We start from the raw sequence: 20,102 nt of genomic DNA, 5'->3' as shown, positions 1-20,102 counted from the left end.
AACTGCACCCTGCCCATTGGGCTACCTAGAGCCTAACTTAAGGGTGACTTAAATGTATAAAAATGAAAAGTTTAGGCCTGGCAAGTGGGTTCACTTGCCAGATCGAATTGGCAGTGCAGGACTGCACACACAGACACTGCACTGGCAGGTCTGAGCCATGTTTACAGAGCTACTCATGTGGGTGGCACAACCAGTGCTGCAGGCCCACTAGTAGCATTTGATTTGCAGGCCCTGGACACCTTTAGTGTACTTTACTAGGGAATTACCAGTAAATCAAATATGCCAATCATGGATAAACCAAACAGCAATACAATTTACACAGATAGCATATGCACTTCAGCTCTAGTTAGCAGTGATAAAGTGCCCAGAGCCCTAAGCCAACAAAAACATGTCAGACAAAATAGGAGGAAGGAGGCTAGAAGATTGGGGATAACCCTGTAAAAAGGGCCATGTCCAACAAGGTCCAACACATACCAATGTTGCATCACTATGAGGTTAATGGTTCTTCCTTGATAGCATTAAGGCCTAGCTCAGAGCTGTTCATAATTTTGAGAATTTCTCACCTTATTTGCTTTTATCTGCGCGGTGTAGAAGGGTATTGACCCTCCTGCTGATACTTGTGTGTCAGAGAACAATCTGAATTCCTTTTGAATGTCCTTGTATTGAGCCCAGCCAAAATAATCAGATGTTCTTTTCTTATGAGCCTGATGCAACAGAATCGTCTTCTTCCTTAGTGGGTGTTGGTACAGTTCTGACAGATCTTCTCTGGGAATGACAAGGGTTGGGTGTTTATAGTGATGTTGGAGCAGAGGCCATGCCATCCAGGGACAAGCTGAGTGTAGGCAAACTCACTGCATTGCGAGTAAGTGTCCGTCAGCGTGGAGGTGCCCCATTGCATGTCCGGAATGTGCAGGACTGTGCCACAGTTTTCATTTGTACCAAGTGCAATCGTTCCTTTGCCTCTGAAACATAAGGAATACAGTGTGAGTTTCCCTTTTAATTAAGGTTTGCCCCTTCCCTTCTATCCATGTAAACCTATCTATCTCAGCAGCCTGGATTTCCTGACATGGGGTATCAAAGCTGTTATTTAACCCTTCCCTAATAGACACATTCCCATTTGTATCATTGAGGTGGTGGGCCCTACACTGAAACTCCATGTCTGTTGTTAGCAAAGACAGTCCCAGAAATGCTAAGGGCCACCCTTGGACCACATATGGGAGCGGGAGCAGACGTGTTTGTGCACTGGTTTGGTGGTTTTGCTACCTCCAGGAATCTCTTCTGGAAAGTACTGTACCAACCAGTAGCCACTCCTTTAGCGTCTTTTCTGCACATCCTATCTAGCTTAGTTTGGATTTCGCTAGGCTCGGTGAGAAGGTACAATGCTATGGGATTGGTCTCATAGTGGGTCAGATTTACTACTACCCTGAGGGGTTCTACAGGTATAGGTGGAGAAGGCATTTTGCTTTTTCAGGAGCTACTTCTTCTGACAAGTAAAGCCTGTCTGCACATGCTGCATGTGATATCAGTGAACAGATGTAACATGACCTGGCTGATGTCTTGGAACTCACAGCAGTTATGTGCTAATACCATGTGCTGTGTAAAAGAGGGCTATGTAGTATATGTGAAATACTGGTGTTGTGTTCAGAGTAATTATACGTGACATGGGTGGTGACACTTTCTGGATGGACTCCATTAGACTATGCAGTTCTTTGGTATTGACTGGATGCGGCACTACCCATAACAAACAGAGGATATAAACATGTAAAAAAAAAACATAACTTTTTAAAAAATTAGGATGAATTCCAGGAGAGATGTTTGTAGCCATCTGTTGATTGGAGTTTCTTAGTTTTAACAGCTCAAAATCTCTGTGGTGCAGTTAATGGGGGGTTTGCTGTGGAAAGTTTAAGCTGCATGTCGGAAAAGTGGACCCATGCATATCTCCCCTCCACTTTAAGGGTGATAGGTATTGCAAAGATCACTTGGCAGGGTCCTTCAAAGTTGTCTTGCATCCTTTTCCTTACAAACATTTCAGATGTAGACTTCTTGACCAGGTTGAGGTTTTTGATATAGTAGCTTGGCGGTGGTGCACTTGGAGTTCCGATGGCTGACCTGTTTGAATAGGAAACTAGCTGTTTTATTTAGTTCAGAGGGAAATACTTGTTATTCACCCCCTAGTGCTTGAGAGCTAGCCCCAGCATTTAATTTGGTCTATGTTTTTGGGATGGGTGTCCTCATCAGTCTACCAGGTACAATCTGGTGTGGTGTGAAGTGGTGATAGATGCTGGGCATATTCCTTAGTACAATCAAGGCTAGGGGAAGACAGTAGAGCCACTTCTTGTTAAAGGTGATGCAGATTTTACTTATTTTATTTGTTAACAGGCTGTTGAGTCTCTCAAAATGACACCAATGATTTGGGGGTGGTACACTGAAGCCAGTTTATGTGTAATTCTTAAAAGGGTGCAGATGTGATCGAACATGGAGTTGATGAAGAGCTTTCCGTTGTCTGATCAGATGGTGCCTGGTAACCCCCCCCCCCCACCTGGGTATTACTTCTCTGACAAGGAACGTTGTCATAGGCTTCGCATCACAGTGCATGCAAGAACTGGCTTTGATCCACCTAGAGAATGGACAGACCACTACAACCAGGTATTGATAGGTAGCACACTGATCATTCATGTCTATAAAGTCATCCTCAAAGGCCCCGTTGGTCCTAGGATAGCCGATGACACAACCTTGAGAGTAGGTTGGGTTAAGTATAATTGACAGATGGTGCATCTGTTTAAATACATTGTCACGGCTTTGGTAAGTTTGGGGATAAACCAGTCACTCTGAAGTTCTGCAATCATGTTTTATTTGGCTGTGTGTGTTGGTAAGTGTAACTGGGGCAAAGCTATGTTGACTAAGCTCCGCGGCATGATGGGTTTACCAGTGGATGCATCTCAGTATATGAGGTCATGTGCCGTCTGAATGCATCCCATGGCTACCCATCGCTCCTCGACATTCAATGCTGTTTCCTACAACTTCCTGAAGTATAATCCTGCTGTTCCTGTCTAAGGCTTGTCCTGTGGAGATTCTGTCTTGGATAGCCGTTGTAAGGTAAGTACACGTGCCTCCTTAATCGTTCCACAAGCTGCCTTTTTTTGCAAATTGGTCAACCAATGCATTTCCCCAGTAGATAAAGTCCTTGTCCCTGGTATGAGCGGCACATTTTACAGTGGCCCGCATTTAGGCAGGGTCAACACATTGATTGGTAACTCCAGGAGGTCTTGGTGTGTGATGGGCGTGTTGCCTGATTTCAGAAAAACTTGCCTTTTCCAAATTCCTATGCCGTAGTGCTGTCAGCTCTGCCGCCTGTGCGGAGAGATGGGAGACAAGAGTTAACAGTGAGGTGACTTGCATTTTTTTTAGGGGGTGTGGCTGCAAGCTTTTACTATGTCTACTCCCATGTGTCTTACTCCAGACTCTTGATCTATCATGGAACAACTGTTGATTAACAGTGCCTCACTATCTACAATGGGATCATCTGTCTGGCTGATCCCCTCGGGAGTGTACATTGCACAGTCATGGACCTCCTCCCCCTCTTGAACCTCATGGGCTAGGAAGGTGGTTGGGCTTATTAGGTGGCTGCATACTATTTTAAGTGTTGGCCTGGAGACCATCTGTATGTACCCCAAAACCTGTTGTGTAGTCAACATGCAGTGTCAGTGACACCTCCATTACAATGGAGATACTTTTGTCAATGCAAAGGCAGCTGCTGCTAGCACCTGCTCACATGGGAAATGACCCTGCATGACTAAGTCTACAAGCTCGCTGTAGTATGTAAGAGGTTTGTGCCCAAGGGGATAGTTTTGTGTCAGTACTGCTGACATGACTCACCTGTTGCTGTGGGTAAATAAGAAGAATGCCTTGTTATAGTTGGGTGTTCGTAACATGGGGGAGTGCTATATCTCTGTTTTGAGCTTACAAAGCCTTGAGACCCTCATGGGTGAGTAGTGCGCATTACAAATTTCTGATTGATTGATTGATTGGAGAAGGCATCGTGCATCTCAGACATTCATGCTAGCTCCTCATGGCCAGCGTTTGCCGTTTCTATGGCCTTGAGTGAGAGGACAAGGAGTATGCTGTAGTCAAAGACTCACTACCTGATGTAGTTGCATAGCCTTAAAAACTTTTGCATGCTTTTTTTCATCTTCAGTGGCAACACAGCCCTAATGCACTCAGTGCACTCCTGTGTGATCTGCTGACTGCCCAAGGAGATCAGCTGACTCAGATAAATAACCTGTTGCGCATACTGCATCTTCCTGTTCTCTAATTAATACCCTCTCTCTGCAAATGCAGTCAGGAGGGCTATAGTGTCCTGGCAGAGGGACTGTCTATCAAGATGTTGTCAGCATACTGCATCAGGGTAATATTCAATCGGAAGTTACCGAGGACTTTCCTTAGTATTCAATTGAATATACTGTGCGACTCACAGTATCCTGGCGGTAGTCTCTGATGTAGCTGCTAAACACCTGGGAAGGTGAACGTGGTCAGGTGCTGGCTGTTAGGGTTCAGTAGAATGCTAAAACATGTGTTCCTGATGTCTATCATAGATAAATAGTGGGCTTCTCCAGGGATGTAGATTAGTATGATGGAGCTGTCTGGCACCACTGGGATTTTTGGTCTCACAATGTCAATGAGAGGGCACAGGTACTGTACCAGGCACCATGCCCCACCCTTACTGTTTTTGAATGGGAAGGTCAGTGTATTGCAGGGGGAGACCTCCATGTGGAGGACCTCCTGATCGACTAGGGCTTGGAGTGTGGGTACTATATCCTCATCAGCTTCCTTGGAGAGAGGGTACTAAAAAACCCGGGTAGCATGGCCCCTTCTCACAATGTTATCCTTACTGCTTCAGTGGTATTGATGACCCCCACATCATAAGGTCCCATAACTGTGGTGGTACTATCGGCAAGTCTTGCTCCTGCCATGTTGTCAATACCACCATGGGCATCGGAGTCCCATTCTGCAGTTCTACCCTAACCTTAATCAAATTGCTAAAGATGATTTCTCAGGCCCCTGGGCACTCACTGAACAGCTGATCATCAATTACCTTCTGTATACTGAAACCGGGTGTAATGAAAATAACACATGCCCACATTGTGTTTGCTTGGTTGTTGGCCAGCAGGACCCTGTATTCGGGCCACACGTCAATTGCCTCAAAGAAAAACAGCGCCTCCTCTTGGGGTGCCATATCGTGTTGACCCTTCTAGTGGAATACAAATTTGTTAGGCAGTTGTAGCCTACGACTCAGCAGTCCTGGTCCACTGGCGATAATTGTGAGGACAGCGTTAGTGAAGGCAAGCAGGTTGGTGGGTGCTGCTCTTATTGGCCAGTCTGTGCAGTGTGGATGAGTGAAAGACAAGAGTCTTGATTTTGTAACCCTAAGGTTTGAGTAGGTCATTGTCCAATCTTCTGAGAACTTAATGGTCATGTTTAGTTTAGCCATTAAGTCTCTTCCTAGGAGATTAGTAAGAGCCGAGGGGTGATAGGGCAACTGACCCTTCACACAGATGCCTCCAACATCTATCTCCAGGGGTTTGTTGAAGTGATCCCTCATGCCCATGCACGAGAACCCTTTTGTGTCCATGGAGTCTTTAGACTGGGGTATGATCCCTTGCTTTAAGTATGATTTTGTTGTCCCCATGTGTAGGAGGCTGGCCTGGTTTTTAGTGGGTACCTTGAGTACTTACACCTTACACCAGGTCCAGTTATCCCTTGTTAGTGGATGTAGTAGTGTTCTAGCAGTAGAGGCTGATAGAGGTAGTTATGGCAGAGCAGCCTAGGTTGAACTAGGAGACATGCAAAGCTCATGCAATACCACTTATAGTTACACAGTACTTATACATAAGTAAAGACAATACTCAGTGTTACCAAAAATAAAGGTATTTCTTTGGGTGACAAAGTACCAAAAATATCTTAGAGAGAATACTCCTTTTACACACAATATATACACTAGACACCAAAATTAGTCAAGTAAATAGTCATAGAGCAATGCAAACAGTAGGAAATCCTATAGAATGCAATGAGAGAAAATAGGTCTAGAGGCAACACAAACCATATACTAAAAAAGTGGAATGTGAATCACAAATTCCCCCCTAGACAAGTGTAGTGTGTGCAGAATCGCTGGGAGAGTAAGAATACAGTAAAGGTAAGTAAATTACCCCACCAAGAGCCCAGAAAAGCAGGAGTAAAGTACCTCAAGTTTCCTTAGGACACACTACACATCATTTTGGGGGTTTTGCAGCAGCCAACCAAGTCTGCAAAGAACAACTGCTGGATTATTGGACCTGTAGACCTGCAAAGGAAGGTGATCAAGTCCAGAAGTCAAAATAAGTTCCAGGAAGGACAGGAGCTCCTGCCAACCCAGAAGAGGGTGCAAAAGAAGAGTCCCTGGTTAGTTGAAGACTGCAGAAATGCACCCTAGGAAGATGCCAGCAGGTTTCTGCGTGATGCAAAAGATGTCCCATGGCGTGAAGATCATTTCAGATGATATTTCATGTTGGAAGGTGCCAACAAACCTTAGCTACAGCAAAATTGCGTTTTTCATCAAAATGACGCTGGATGGACCCAGGAGGGACCTGGGGGACTCAACTCGGTGTGAGGAGGAAGAGCGGGCTCTCAGCACTTTAGAGAGCCCTCAGGATGTGTAGGAAAGTACCATCTTGCCTGGCATGTTACCCCCATTTTCACTGTATGTATGTATGCTCTAGCCCCTGTGTCACTGGGATCCTGCCAGGCAGGACCCCAGTGCTCATAGTATGTGCCCTGTATGTGTTCCCTGTGTGGTGCCTAACTATATCACTGAGGCTCTGCTAACCAGAACCTCAGTGTTTATGCTCTCTCTGCTTTCTAAATTTGTCACTGCAGGCTAGTGACTATATTTACCAATTCTCATTGGCACACTGGTACACCCATATAATTCCCTTGTATATGGTACTTAAGTACCCAGGGTATTGGGATTCCAGGAGATCCCTATGGCCTGCAGCATTTCTTTTGCCACCCATAGGGAGCTCAGACAACTCTTACACAGGCCTGCCAAATAACGTCCACGTTATTTCACAGCCATTTTTCACTGCACATAAGTAACTTATAAGTCCCCTATATGTCTAATCCTCACTTAGTGAAGGTAGGGTGGTAAGTTACTTAGGGCCTGATTCTGAACGAGGCGGGCGGCGGTAGCCGCCCCCCTCGCGGGAACCGCCATATGGCCGCTCCGCGGTCGAAAGACCGCGGAGGCCATTCTGGCTTTCCCGCTGGGCTGGCGGGCGACCGCCAGAAGGCCGCCCGCCAGCCCAGCGGGAAACCCCTCCCCACGAGGAAGCCGGCTCCGAATGGAGCCGGCGGAGTGGGTATGTGCGACGGGTGCAGTTTGCACCCGTCGCGTATTTCAGTGTCTGCATTGCAGACACTGAAATACACAGTGGGGCCCTCTTATGGGGGCCCCTGCAGTGCCCATGCCAATGGCATGGGCACTGCAGGGGCCCCCAGGGGCCCCGCGGCACCCCCTACCGCCATCCTGTTCCTGGCGGGCGAACCGCCAGGAACAGGATGGCGGAAGGGCGTGTCAGAATCCCCCATGGCGGCGCAGCAAGCTGCGCCGCCATGGGGGATTCCAAGGGCAGCGGAAAACCGGCGGGAGACCGCCGGTTTTCCTTGTCTGACCGCGGCCGAACCACCGTGGTCAGAATGCCCTGCGGGGCACCGCCGGTCTGTCGGCGGTGCTCCCGCCGACCCTGGCCCCGGCGGTCTGAGACCGCCGGGGTCAGAATGACCCCCTTAGTGTGTGGGTACCCTGGCACTAGCCAAGGTGCCCCCACATCGTTCAGGGCAAATTCCACGGACTTTGTGAGGGGACACCATTACACGTGTGCACTATACATAGGTCACTACCTATGTATAGCGTCACAATGGTAACTCCGAACATGGCCATGTAACATGTCTAAGATCATGGAATTGTCACCCCAATACCATCCTGGTATTGGGGGACAATTCTATTATCCCCTGGGTCTCTTGCACAGAACCCGTGTGCTTCCAATCTGCCTTTCCGGGGTTTCCACTGCAGCTGCTGCTGCTGCCAACCCCTTAGACAGGATTCTGCCCTCCTGGGGTCCAGGCAGCCCTGGCCCAGGAAGGAAGAACAATGGATTTCCACTGAGAGAGGAAACAGTTGAGAAAGCCGGCAGGATGAGGCGCTACAATGTTGCTGGTAGTCGTCTTGCTACTTTGTTGCGGTTTTGCAGGCGTCCTGGAGCAGTCAGCGGTCGATCCTTGGTAGAAGTCGAAGAGGGGAGTGCAGAGGAACTCTGGTTGCTCTTGCATTCGTTATCTGAAGAATTCCCCAGAGAAGAGACCCTAAATAGCCAGAAAAGGAGGTTTGGCTACCAAGAAAGGGGGATTGGCTACCAAGAGAGGTAAGAGCCTATCAGAGGGGGTCTCTGACGTCACCTGCTGGCACTGGCCACTCAGAGCAGTCCAGTGTGCCCCCAACACCTCTGTTTCCAAGATGGCAGAGGTCTGGGACACACTGGAGGAGCTCTGGGCACCTCCCCTGGGAGATACTGGTCAGGGGAGTGGTCACTCCCCTTTCCTTTGTCCAGTTTCGCGCCAGAGCAGGGCCGGGGGATCCCTGAACCGGTGTAGACTGGCTTATGCAGAGATGGGCACCATCTGTGCCCTTCAAAGCATTTCCAGATGCTGGGGGAGGTTACCCCTCCCCAGCCTGTAACACCTATTTCTAAAAGGAGAAGGTGTAACACCCTGCTCTCAGAGGAAATGCTTTGTTCTGCCTTCCTGCACCCGGGCTGCCTAGACCCCAGGAGGGCAGACCCCTGTCTGTGAGGTGGCAGCAGCTGTAGCTGCAGTGCAAGCCTAAGAGAGCTGGTTTGCCAGTAATGGGGGCCCATGGTGGAGCCCCCAGGAGGCATGGAATTGGCTCCCCAACACCAGATTTGGAATGGGGGACAATTCCATGATCTTAGACATGCTACATGGCCATATGCAGAGTTACCATTGTGAAGCTATATATAGGTATAGACCTATATGTAGTGCACATGTGTAATGGTGTCCCTGCACTCACAAAGTCCGTGGAAATGGCCCTGAACTATGTGGGGCACCTATGCTAGTGCAAGGGTGCCCTCACACTTAGTAACTTTGCACCTAACCTTCAGCAAGTGAAAGGTAGACATATAGGTGTCTTATAAGTTACTTAAATGCAGTGAAAATGGCTGTGAAATAGTGTGTGCACTATTTCACGCAGGCTGCAATGGCAGTCCTGTGTAAGGGTTTGTCTAAACTCCTTAATGGTGGCAAAAGAAATGCTACAGCCCAGAAGGATCTCCCAATGCACTGGGTACCTAGGTACCATATACTAGGGACTTATGAGGGGGGTCCAGTGTGCCAATTGAAATTGGTAAATGAAGTCACTGGCCTACAGTGACCAATTGAAATGCAGAGAGAGCATAAGCATTGAGGATCTGATTAGCAGAGCCTCAGTGACACAGTTAGGTACTACACAGGCATACACATTCAGGCTACAAACTATGAGCACTGGGTTCCTGGCTAGCAGGATCCCAGTGAGACACTGACATATAGGTTTTTATCTATGACCACTCGGGTCCTGGATAGCAGGAGCCCAGTGACACAGTAAAAACACACTGACACACATTCACAAACAGGCCAAAAGTGGGGGTAACCATGCTAGAAAGAGACTACTTTCCTACACCATGTCAATTACGAAGCTGTAGGGAATGTTATTTACCAGCACTGTCACAGTGAGTTCCTCCTCGGATTGTCGTGTCACTGACAACATGGGACATGTAAGAGAGTGTGTGTGTGTCACCCGCTGGATGCAGGTCTGACCCATGTTGGCCTATTGGCTTATCTAGTTCTCAGAGTGGAGGGGTGATTGTGACCCGTCTTGGCTTTGGAAGCCCCCTGTAATAGTTCCTCAAATCCTGGTACTGTATGCTTTATTTTTTCGGACCCTCTACAGCGGTACCCTCATTGGTTCCCTGGCCTTCTGAGCCATTGCGGCCATGGCTGTTCTGACCAGGATCACTTGCTCCCAGCTCAGGGATTTCACAGTAACATCATAATTCTGTCCCAACCACTTCTCTCTCTCTTTCTCCTTTACGAAGCCTTTCTGTATGTTAGTCAGGATTTCCCCTCCCATATATGATGCAATCCTCTGCCATAGCCATTTCCTCTGGCTCAAATAACCCTCCTCTAGGCCAGGACCAGTCAAATTGTTTCCCCTCTGTAGTCCAGTCTTATAGAACAAAAAGTGATGACTTTATCAAAAATGTCTGAGCCCGCTCCTAGTGCATGTTATCCTGTGACCAGGGGACATTCTGCATGGTACACAGGACTAAGTGAGCCTGATTAACTCCAGGGCAAAGATAACAACTTATGCAGAGGGAAAAAAAAGGAATGAGGGAAAAAAGGGAACAAATCGACAACCGTAGGCTCTTCTTCGGTGAACAGTTCAATTAAATAAACATTACGGTTGGCAGAACAGTTACAGAACCAGGGTCTGAAACTGTCTCAAATTATATTTGTTCTGCGTGGTATTTTATACCTTTCCTTGGGTACAATTAAACAATTACAGCATACTTTTGAGGTGAAGAATTTGAACAGTTGTCATGGAGTCATAAATAAGGTCCTGATAGCAAATGCAGTTGAGTCTTATCCTTTTGTGTACACGATGTGGGTCAGCCGGTAACATGCCCAGATGTCCGGCCTGAGGGGCGAGTGATCGCTGTGTGTTACTGTGCATGCTGTGTTCTGATTGGTAGTGTGTTTCTAACTCATTGTGGCATCTGACTTTTTGGTGTTTGGGAATGTGCCCTTACCCCTGGGAAAATAGTGGTGTTGCTTCACATATCTGTGATATGAGTTTCCTGTTCACACATTTGTCTGCCAGCTGTGCGCTGCCACCCCTGTGACCTATCAGTCATTAATCTCAGGCCTAGGTCTCAGAGCCTGCTTGACCAGGTATCCTGGAGTCGGGTTGATGAAGAGTTCATGTCAAATGGATTAGCTAATAGTGATGTGATTTTGTTGTTATATGTAATCGTCTCATGGTGGTGCACATCAACATCGACTTTCATCGACTTTCCTAACATAAACACACTGGGGGTCATTACGACTTCGGAGGTCTTTCCTAAAGACCACCCAAGCCGCGGGTGCCACAATATCGCCAGTGCTAGCGGTATGTGTGGCTCCCTATTATGACTTTTCCGCTGGGCCAGCGGACGGAAACAGCGTTTCCGCCTGCTGGCCCAGAGGAAAAGTCACATCAACATTGAAGCCGGCTCGTAATAGAGCCGGCGGCAATGTTGATGGGCAGCGGGTGCAGCAGCACCCGTCGCGCATTTCACTTCCCATAATTCAGGCAGTGAAATGTGCGATGGGGCTGTGCCTGGGAACCCCTGCCCATGCAAGGGCATGGGCAGTGCAGGGGCTCCCAGGGGCACCCCGAGTCCCACTTACCACCAGCCTTTTCATGGCGGTGTTTATCGCCGCCATGGACAGGCTGGCGGAAGGGGACTCATAATCCCCAGGGCAGCGCTGTTTGCAGCGCAGCTCTGGCGGATTATGACCGCCTGGCAGTAGGCTGGCGGTACCGGCGGTATGACTGTGGCGAATGCACCACGGTCAGAATATGCCTGGTGGACACCGCCAGCCTGTTGGCGGTACTACCGCAACCGCCGGTGGGGAAGTCCTGGACCGCCGGGGTCGAAATGACCTTCCATATGCCCTCCATAATACACTTAAATAATACAAAAATCATTCTGAATAGTTCTAAGACAGTGCACTTACTCTGACATGTCATTTAATAATATCTTATGACTATTTTGTAGAGGGCTACCTGACAACAATAAGAAGCACAAGTAGCCATGCATGGCCTCTGAAAATGAAATAGCAGATCTGGAAGTGCTTTGAATGGACCAAAATATCTCCCAGGGTCATGCATTAAATGACACCAGAGACTTAACATGCCCAGATTCAAAAGTACTTAACTGGGATTTTGGGGGGTTGTCCTCCGCTCCGTTGGCAGACCAAGCCATGTCAAAACTCCATGGGTGGTGCACCACTAGAAATAATCAAATCAGTTCCTGATTGCATTGTGGGGCATAACTTCGAAGACTGCAGACCTCCATTTGATGCATCTACATTTGTATTTGTTCTTACAGTTTCCGTTAAATCAAAGACTTCAACCGGTTGTCCACACGGGTGCTCCTTCCTCTTTCTACAGTGCGTTTGCGCATTTGAATTCGGGGAACACACCCTTGTCCATTTGCCTCTGTGGACATCCTGGTCTCCCCATCTCCCGCCACAGTTCTCAATGCTCCCAGTAGGGAAGACTACTGCCTTGTGGTTCTCTAGGGTTCCCTCAATTTGGAGAACAAGGGCATGTGTGCACGAGATGTGCTGGAAACCAGAGTGCTTCTTTGTCACACAGTTCTACCAACAAAGGCCTAGGGTCTTGCCAATGGAAGGTTGCAGTTGGCTCACGTACAAGGATTTACTGAGTTTTAAAATTGACCGTGAATGTGCTTTCATGCGGCCTTCCTGGGGAGGGGGGGCTAAAGAGTTACATTTCAAGAATGTTTACCTAAAGTGCAAATACAGTTAAAACACTGCAGATTTACAGTTAAGCTAAAAAGAGAGAAGACATTTCTTTCAGATTCTCTTTTGAAATATAAGGTCTAAACAAGCCATATCTCATTTAATCTGAGCTCCTTTTGTCACTGGGCTACCTATGAGGGTACTGCAGGCTTCGTCAGATTTGCTTGCTAAGCATATACCTGTGTGAACACATTTGGCACCAATGCTCGCGTGTTACCTGCACCAAGTCTCTTACCAATGCTGCAGAGAATCAGACTTTACTGTAAAAGGTGGACAGTTGTTGTTACAGCACAAACCAATGTTAACAGAAGTGAGACTCCATTAGGGAGGTTCACTGCGTAGGTCTAACAACCAGGTGGTCCTCATGTAAAAATCCAAGGTTTTGTTTGTGGTTTAGACCTCACTTCTTCACACATACAAGCAACCCATTTCAGTTCATATAGTTCTGGCCTAAGGAATGTAAATGGATCTGAAATCCAAAGTCGTAGTCCACTAGAAAATAGCTTTAAACTAAGCATGTATAGGGATGGGGCAAGTGAGGTGCAATATATTGGATCTTTTGCAGCTTTCACATTAGCAAGGGTTTTTGGTTGACCTTCATGAAAACGAGTTCTGAACGGCTGTGGGTACTATTTCATAGGCTGAACGTGCACTTCTGAGTTGGTCACAATATTACTAGGGTTTTGTGAAGCTTTAAGAATATTTTAGATGTTTGATTTACATAACATTAAGCATGTATCATACAGGCCTTCTCCAAACTGGGCTTTGGCTGTGAGTTGACTTAGTATATTTTCAGGGCTGGGTTGATCAAACAATTTACCATCTGCAAATCAAAGTTCAGCACACCACTTCCTCTAAAAATGAAAAGTGCCAAGTGGGAACGAGTTCTCGTAGGCAGTAAAGGCTCAAGGAGGTAGATTGCATGCTCCCCTCCTCTTAAAAACAATATGACCCTGGAGCTAGGGTTTCTAGGGCCAGTAGAGACCCAGGAAGGGGTACTGGGTGTCCCCCTCCCCATAACAGATGAAAACAGACCTGGGGGAGTGGGTTCCCAAGACCTACAAAGGCTCGGACTGGGGTTTAGCATGCTACCTTCTGCAGTAATTATTAAACAAAAGGATGTCCCTGGTGAGCACCAGGACACTCAAAATTAAAATTAAAATAAACAATGAATAATAATTAAACAGGAAAAGCTGCTGTTAGAACTGGGTTTTCTGGTTGTTAGAGTATGCACACTGTACAAGCAGGTATCACCACTTCTAGTCAGGGAAAGCTAGATACACACTTAGAGATAACCTGTGCTCACCCTGAGGTAGCTTGGCACAGAGCAGTAGGTCATATCTAAATAGGCAATGTGTAAAGTATTTGTGAAACATATACAGTAACACAATGAAAATACCACAAAAAGACTCCACACAGGTTTTACAAAAAGAAAAATATTTATCTGAGTAAAATGAGACCTAAATGTCAAAACGCCAACCAGTAGAAGTTGAGATAAGAATTTTTGTGAATAATGTACCAGAAATAGTGTTTAGAAGTCAATAGGGCAAAAGGTTACTTGAGGTTGCATTAGATTGAGTAAATCCCAAGTTCAGGCCGACCACAGTGGAGAGCAGGCCAGCTACAGGACTTGCGCAGAGCCCACTGAGAAAGTGCCTTGGATGGAGCAAGCATCGAGGTTGAGGAGTGATGGAAAGGTGATGCGTTGGTTCCAATCCATGCAGTCGGGTCTATGCATTGGTGTTGAACTTCATGGAGATGTATTCAATGCGTCATCGTTGAGCCACACAGCAATGTCCTCAGATTGGTGTACTGTTGTTATTGAACCTTGCAGCTTGGACCCCTTTCGTCATTGAATTGGCACTGAATCATCAGAGGGTACGGCATCAGTTCCTGGCTCAGATGCATCTATTCCCAGGAATGTATTGCCACCTCAGGCAAGGCTAAGGCTCAGAGATTGCTAAGTCCAGCAGCAACAGTAGGTTTGCAGGTAGTCTTTTATGTCCCTGAGACTTCAGAAGAACTGGGGGCAAGCCACTATGGGTCATATGAGAGAGTCCAGTCCTTCCTCAGCAGGGCAAATATCAGCAGGCAGCTGGATAGCTCATCAAGGCAGAGAGCAGTCCTTCTTGGAAAGCAATCAAGCAGCGTGGCACTCCTTGTAGGGTAGCATAGCAGTCCTTATTCCAAGAAGTGTTCTTCCCAGGTCCAGTAGCGTATTGATCTGATATGGGTCAGAGACCCAGTTCTTATACCCAAATGTGCCTGTAAAGTGGAGGTGACTCCAAAGAAGTGTCTTTGAAGTACACAGAGGTCCTTTCGTCCTTTCTTCCCAAACCATGGCTCCAGCCTACCAGTAGGGGCAATCAGCCCATTTGGTGGGGGCAGGCACTTCCCTATTCAAGTTAAGTGTCAGTTCCCCTACACCCTTCCTGCCCAGGAAGGCCCACCAGAATGCAAATAAAAGCAGATGAGTGCTCAGACACAACAAACTTTGTTTGTGGTTGTCTAGAGGGAATGCAAAATGTATCTGTCGCCCTCCCCACACATGCATTGGAGACAGGCTCCAAGGCACACAAATCAGTAAAAGCAGAGAAATGCCCACTTTCTAAAGTGGCGTTTTTAAAATAGTATTGTTAAATCCGACTTTACCAGTAAAGAGGATTTATTATTACCATTCCAATTATATGAATCATGATGTAATGTAGCTACTTGTTTCTGATCAGGAATGATAGCTTTAAAGTATATTAAGGTATTCACAAAGCTGGCCTGTGAGAAGAGTGGGCCTCAAAGCATAAAAAATCATCTTTGAGAGTTGTTCAGTACCAAGACATGTAAAACCTAAAGGTACATGTCCTATCTTTTATTTACACAGCACCCTGTCCTGTGGGCTATCTAGGTCCTACATTAGGGGTGACCTTTATGTAATAAAGGGGGAGTTTAAGGCTTGGATAAGGTTTTTTAATGCAAGTCAAGGTGGCAGTGAAAACTGCATACACAGGCTCTGCATTTAGCAAGCCTTAGACATGATTGAGAGGTCATTTGTGTGGGTGGCACATTTAGAGCTTAAGGCGCATTAGTAGCATTTAATTTACAGGCCATGGGTATACAACTCTACAAGGGACTTAGAAGTAAATTAAATATGGTAATTGTAGATACAACACTTTTATCATGTTTACGGAAGAAGCACATGCACTTTTGCACATATCAGCAGTGGTAAAGTGCTTAGGGTCATAAAGCCAACATAAATGTGAGGTAAACAGTTAAAACATTTTGGGGAAGCCCACCCTAAGGCTTGCAGGTCTAACAGCTGTTCATTTATTCTTCATTGTTCCTTGAAAGAGAGGGCGCCATAATGCCTTTCTAGGGCTATTGACACTTTTATTCAGCTAGCTGATGTCCCTAGAACGGGCAGGGGCACAAGCATTTTATTAATGTTGTGGACCCAGCACAGTTAAACAAACATCCATGACCCCAGGAAAACTTACTATATTATTCAAAAACACTCTTAGCTGGAGCTCTGTGCTCTTCAGCTGGAGAATAAGACCCTCTTATGGTAGTTTTAATGAATGTGTTTTGTAAGCTGTTAAAAGAAAGACTGAGACGTGTTGGTTTTAATTTTGAAAAAGAAAACATAACATATCTCTGAGTCTTTTAAAAATTTGAACCCATCAAATGCAATCATAAAAACTATATTAAAAGAAAGACTCAGACATGTCAGTTTTATTTTTTGACCTACAACTTTATTAAACAGTTTTACAATTATCACTGTTATTAAACATTGTAGGAGGCTAGCCTGGCTTGTAGTGGCTACCAGTGGTACTTACACCTTATGCCAGGTCCAGTTATCCCTTATTAGTAGAGTATAGTAGTGTTCTAGCAGCTTAGGCTGATAGAGGTAGCTATAGCAGAGCAGCCAAGGCTGAACTAGGAGACATGCAAAGCTCATGCAATACCACTTATATCATATAGGTACTATATCATAAGAAAGACAATACTCATGGTTACTAAAAATAAAGGTACTTTATTTTAGGGACAATGTGCCAAAAAGATCTGAGAGGATATACTCCCTTAGGAGGTAAGTAACATACACAGAATATAAGCAAATAACCAAATCAGGTAAGTAAAACAGTCAGAAAGTAGTGCAAACACTGTAAAACACAATAGAACGCAATAGGCCCAGGGGCAACACAAACCATATACTAAGAAAGTGGAATGCGACCACAAATGGTACCCCTAGGCAAGTGTAGTGTGTTGAGGGTCACTGCGAGTGTGAGAAAACACTAAGGATATGAAGGAGATCCCACCCCAAGACCCTGGAAAGTAGGAGTAAAGTACTACTATTTCCACAGAAACACACTAAAGTTGTGATGAAGGATTTTGCAAGGACACAAAAGACTGCAAAGCACTGAAGACGAATTCCTGGACCTGAAGTCCTGAAAAGTAAGGGAACCAAGTCCAAGAGTCGCCCAAGTGTCCAGGGGGGGGAAGGAGTCCACTAAACCCCGGATGAAGGTGCAAAATGGCTGCCTCTGGTTGGAAGAAGCTGTAGGTTTTACAACAACGAAAGGAGGTAGGAAGTTCTTCTTCGTGCAGAAGATGTCCCACGGTGTGCTGGAGGATGCAGAGTTGTTTCCTTGGCAAAATACTGCAAACAAGCCTTGCTACCTGCAAGAGTCATGGTTGGAGAAAAAGGGTGCTGCTCAGACCCAGGAAGGACCAGGATGTCGCCACTTGGGAGAGGAGACAGCGGGGGCCCTCAGCAACTTACAGAATGCATGGACAGGAAGGAAGCACCCACAGAAGTCCTTGAACATGGGTTCAAGAAGACTGAACAAGACAGTCATCTCAACACTGCAAAGACAGGTTCCATGACACTGGAGATCAACTCAGCGAGCTGAGCATCACAGTGCTGGGGACATGCAGGATTTCTTGGAAATGTGCACAGAAGCCCTTGTAGCTGCAGATCACACAGTACACAGGATTAATGTCTTGGGAGGAGAGGCAAGGACTTACCTCCTCCAAATTTGGAAAGTTGGACCACTGGACAGTCTGGGTCACTTCGGTCCACCATCTGTGTTCCAGGGGCCACGCTCGTCAGGATGGGAGGGGACCCAGAGTACCGGCAGAAGCTGAAGTTTGGTGCCTGCTGTAGCAGGGGGAAGATTACGTCGACCCATGGGAGATTTCTTTGTGGCTTCCAGTGCAGTGTGAAGGCAGGCAGCGACCAGAGCATGCACCACCAGGAAACAGTCGAGAAAGTCAGCCGGATTAGGCGCTACAATGTTGTTGGTAGTCTTCTGGCTACTTTGTTGCAGTTTTGCAGGCGTCCTGGAGCAGTCAGCGGTTGATCCTTGGCAGAAGTCGAAGAGAGAAGTGCAGAGGAACCCCGATGAATTCTTGCAAGTCGGAATCTGAGGAAAAGCCCACTGGAGAGACCCTAAACAGCCCTCAGAGGAGGATTGGCCACCTAGTCAGGTATGCACCTATCTGGAGGGGTCTCTGACGTCACCTGCTGGCACAGGCCACTCAGAGGCCTCCAGAGTGCCCCCACACCTCTGTAAACAAGATGGCAGAGGTCTGAGACACACTGGAGGAGCTCTGGGCACCACCCCTGGGGTGGTGATGGACAGGGGAGTGGTCACTCCCCTACCCTTTGTCCAGTTTTGCGCAAGAGAAGGGTCTGGGGTTCCCTAAACCAGTGTAGACTGGCTTATGCAAGGAGGGCACCATCTGTGCCCTTCAAAGCATTTCCCTCCCCAGCATTTAAAACCAATTTCATAAGAGAGAGGGTGTAACACCCTGCTCTCAGAGGAAATGCATTGTTCTGCCTTCCTGGGAGTGGGCTGTCCAGACACCAGGAGGGTAGAACCCTGTCTGTGGGGTGGCAGCAACTGTAGCTGCAGAGAAAACCCCAGAGAGCTGGTTTGGCAGTACTGGGGGCCCATAGTGGAGCCCCCAGGATGCATGAAATTGACTCCCCAATACAGATTTGGAATGGGGGGATAATTCCATGATCTTATACATGTTACATGGCCATATTCGGAGTTACAATTCTGAAGCTACAAATAGGTATTCACCTATATGTAGTGCACGCGTGTAATGGTGTCCCACACTCACAAAGTCCGGGGAATTGGCCCTGAACCCTCACACTTAGTACATTTGCACCTAACCTTCAGCAAATGAAGGTTAGACATAGAGGTGACTTATAAGTTACTTATGTGCTGGCTGTGAAATAATGTGTGCGTCATTTTACTCAGACTGCAATGGCAGTCCTGTGTAAAGGTTTGTCTGAGCTCCCTATGGGTGGCAAAATAAATGCTGCAGCCCATATGGATCTCCTGGAACCCCAATACCCTGGGAACCTAGGTACCATATATTAGGGAATTATAAGGGTGTTCCAGTATGCCAATTGAAATTGGTAAATGTAGTCACTAGCCTATACTGACAACTTTAAAGGCAGAGAGAGCATGAGCACTGAGGTTCTGATTAGCAGAACCTCAGTGACAAAGTTAGGCACTACACAGGTATACACATTCAGGCCACAAACTATGAGCACGGGGGTCCTGGCTAGCAGGATCCCAGTCAGACAGGCAAAAACATACTGACATACATGTAAAATTGTGGGTAACATACCAAGAAGGATGGCACTTTCCTACTCAACGCCCCCTCTTCCCAAATGAGGGACAGTAAGGCTAAACTTGCCCAGATGAGTCTTCATTGTCTAAGTGGAAATATCTGAAGAGTCCATCTGCATTGGAGTGGCTACTCCCAGGTCTATGCTCCACTGTATAGTCCATTCCCTGTAGGGAGATGGACCACCTCAACAATTTAGGGTTTTCATCTTTCATTTGTTTAAGCCATAATAGAGGTTTGTGGTCTGTTTGAACAATAAAGTGAGTACCAAAGAGGTATGGTCTCAACTTTTTCAAGGCCCAGACCATAGCGAAGGCCTCCCTCTATGGCAGACCAACGCTTTTCTCTAGGGGTCAACCTCCTGCTGATAAAAGCAACAGGTTGATCCTAGCCCTCTGTGTTTAGCTGTGATAGAAAGCCTTTTGACAGCTAACTGTCCATAATACCTTTTTAGGCATCTTCTTTGATGTGAGGTCATTAAGAGGGGAAGCTATAGTGCCATAATGCTTGATGAACCTCCTGTAGCACCCAGTGAAGCCTAGGAAGGCTCTCACTTGGGTCTGAGTTGTAGGGGGAGTCCATTCCATAATGGGTTGGATCTTCCCCTGCAGTGGTGCAATATTTTCCCCACCTACCAGCTGGCCCAGATAAACCACTTTCCCCTGCACTATCTGGCACTTTGAGGCCTTGATAGTGAGGCCTGCCTTTTGCAGGGCCTCCAAAATTTCCACAGGTGGACCAGGTGATCATCCCAGGTGGAGCTAAGGACAGCAATATCGTCCAGATATGCTGCA

The sequence above is a fragment of the Pleurodeles waltl genome, chromosome 8 (genome assembly GCF_031143425.1).
Source record: "Pleurodeles waltl isolate 20211129_DDA chromosome 8, aPleWal1.hap1.20221129, whole genome shotgun sequence".
NCBI classification, from domain to species: Eukaryota; Metazoa; Chordata; class Amphibia; order Caudata; family Salamandridae; genus Pleurodeles; species Pleurodeles waltl.
This window is presented reverse-complemented; position numbering follows the sequence as displayed.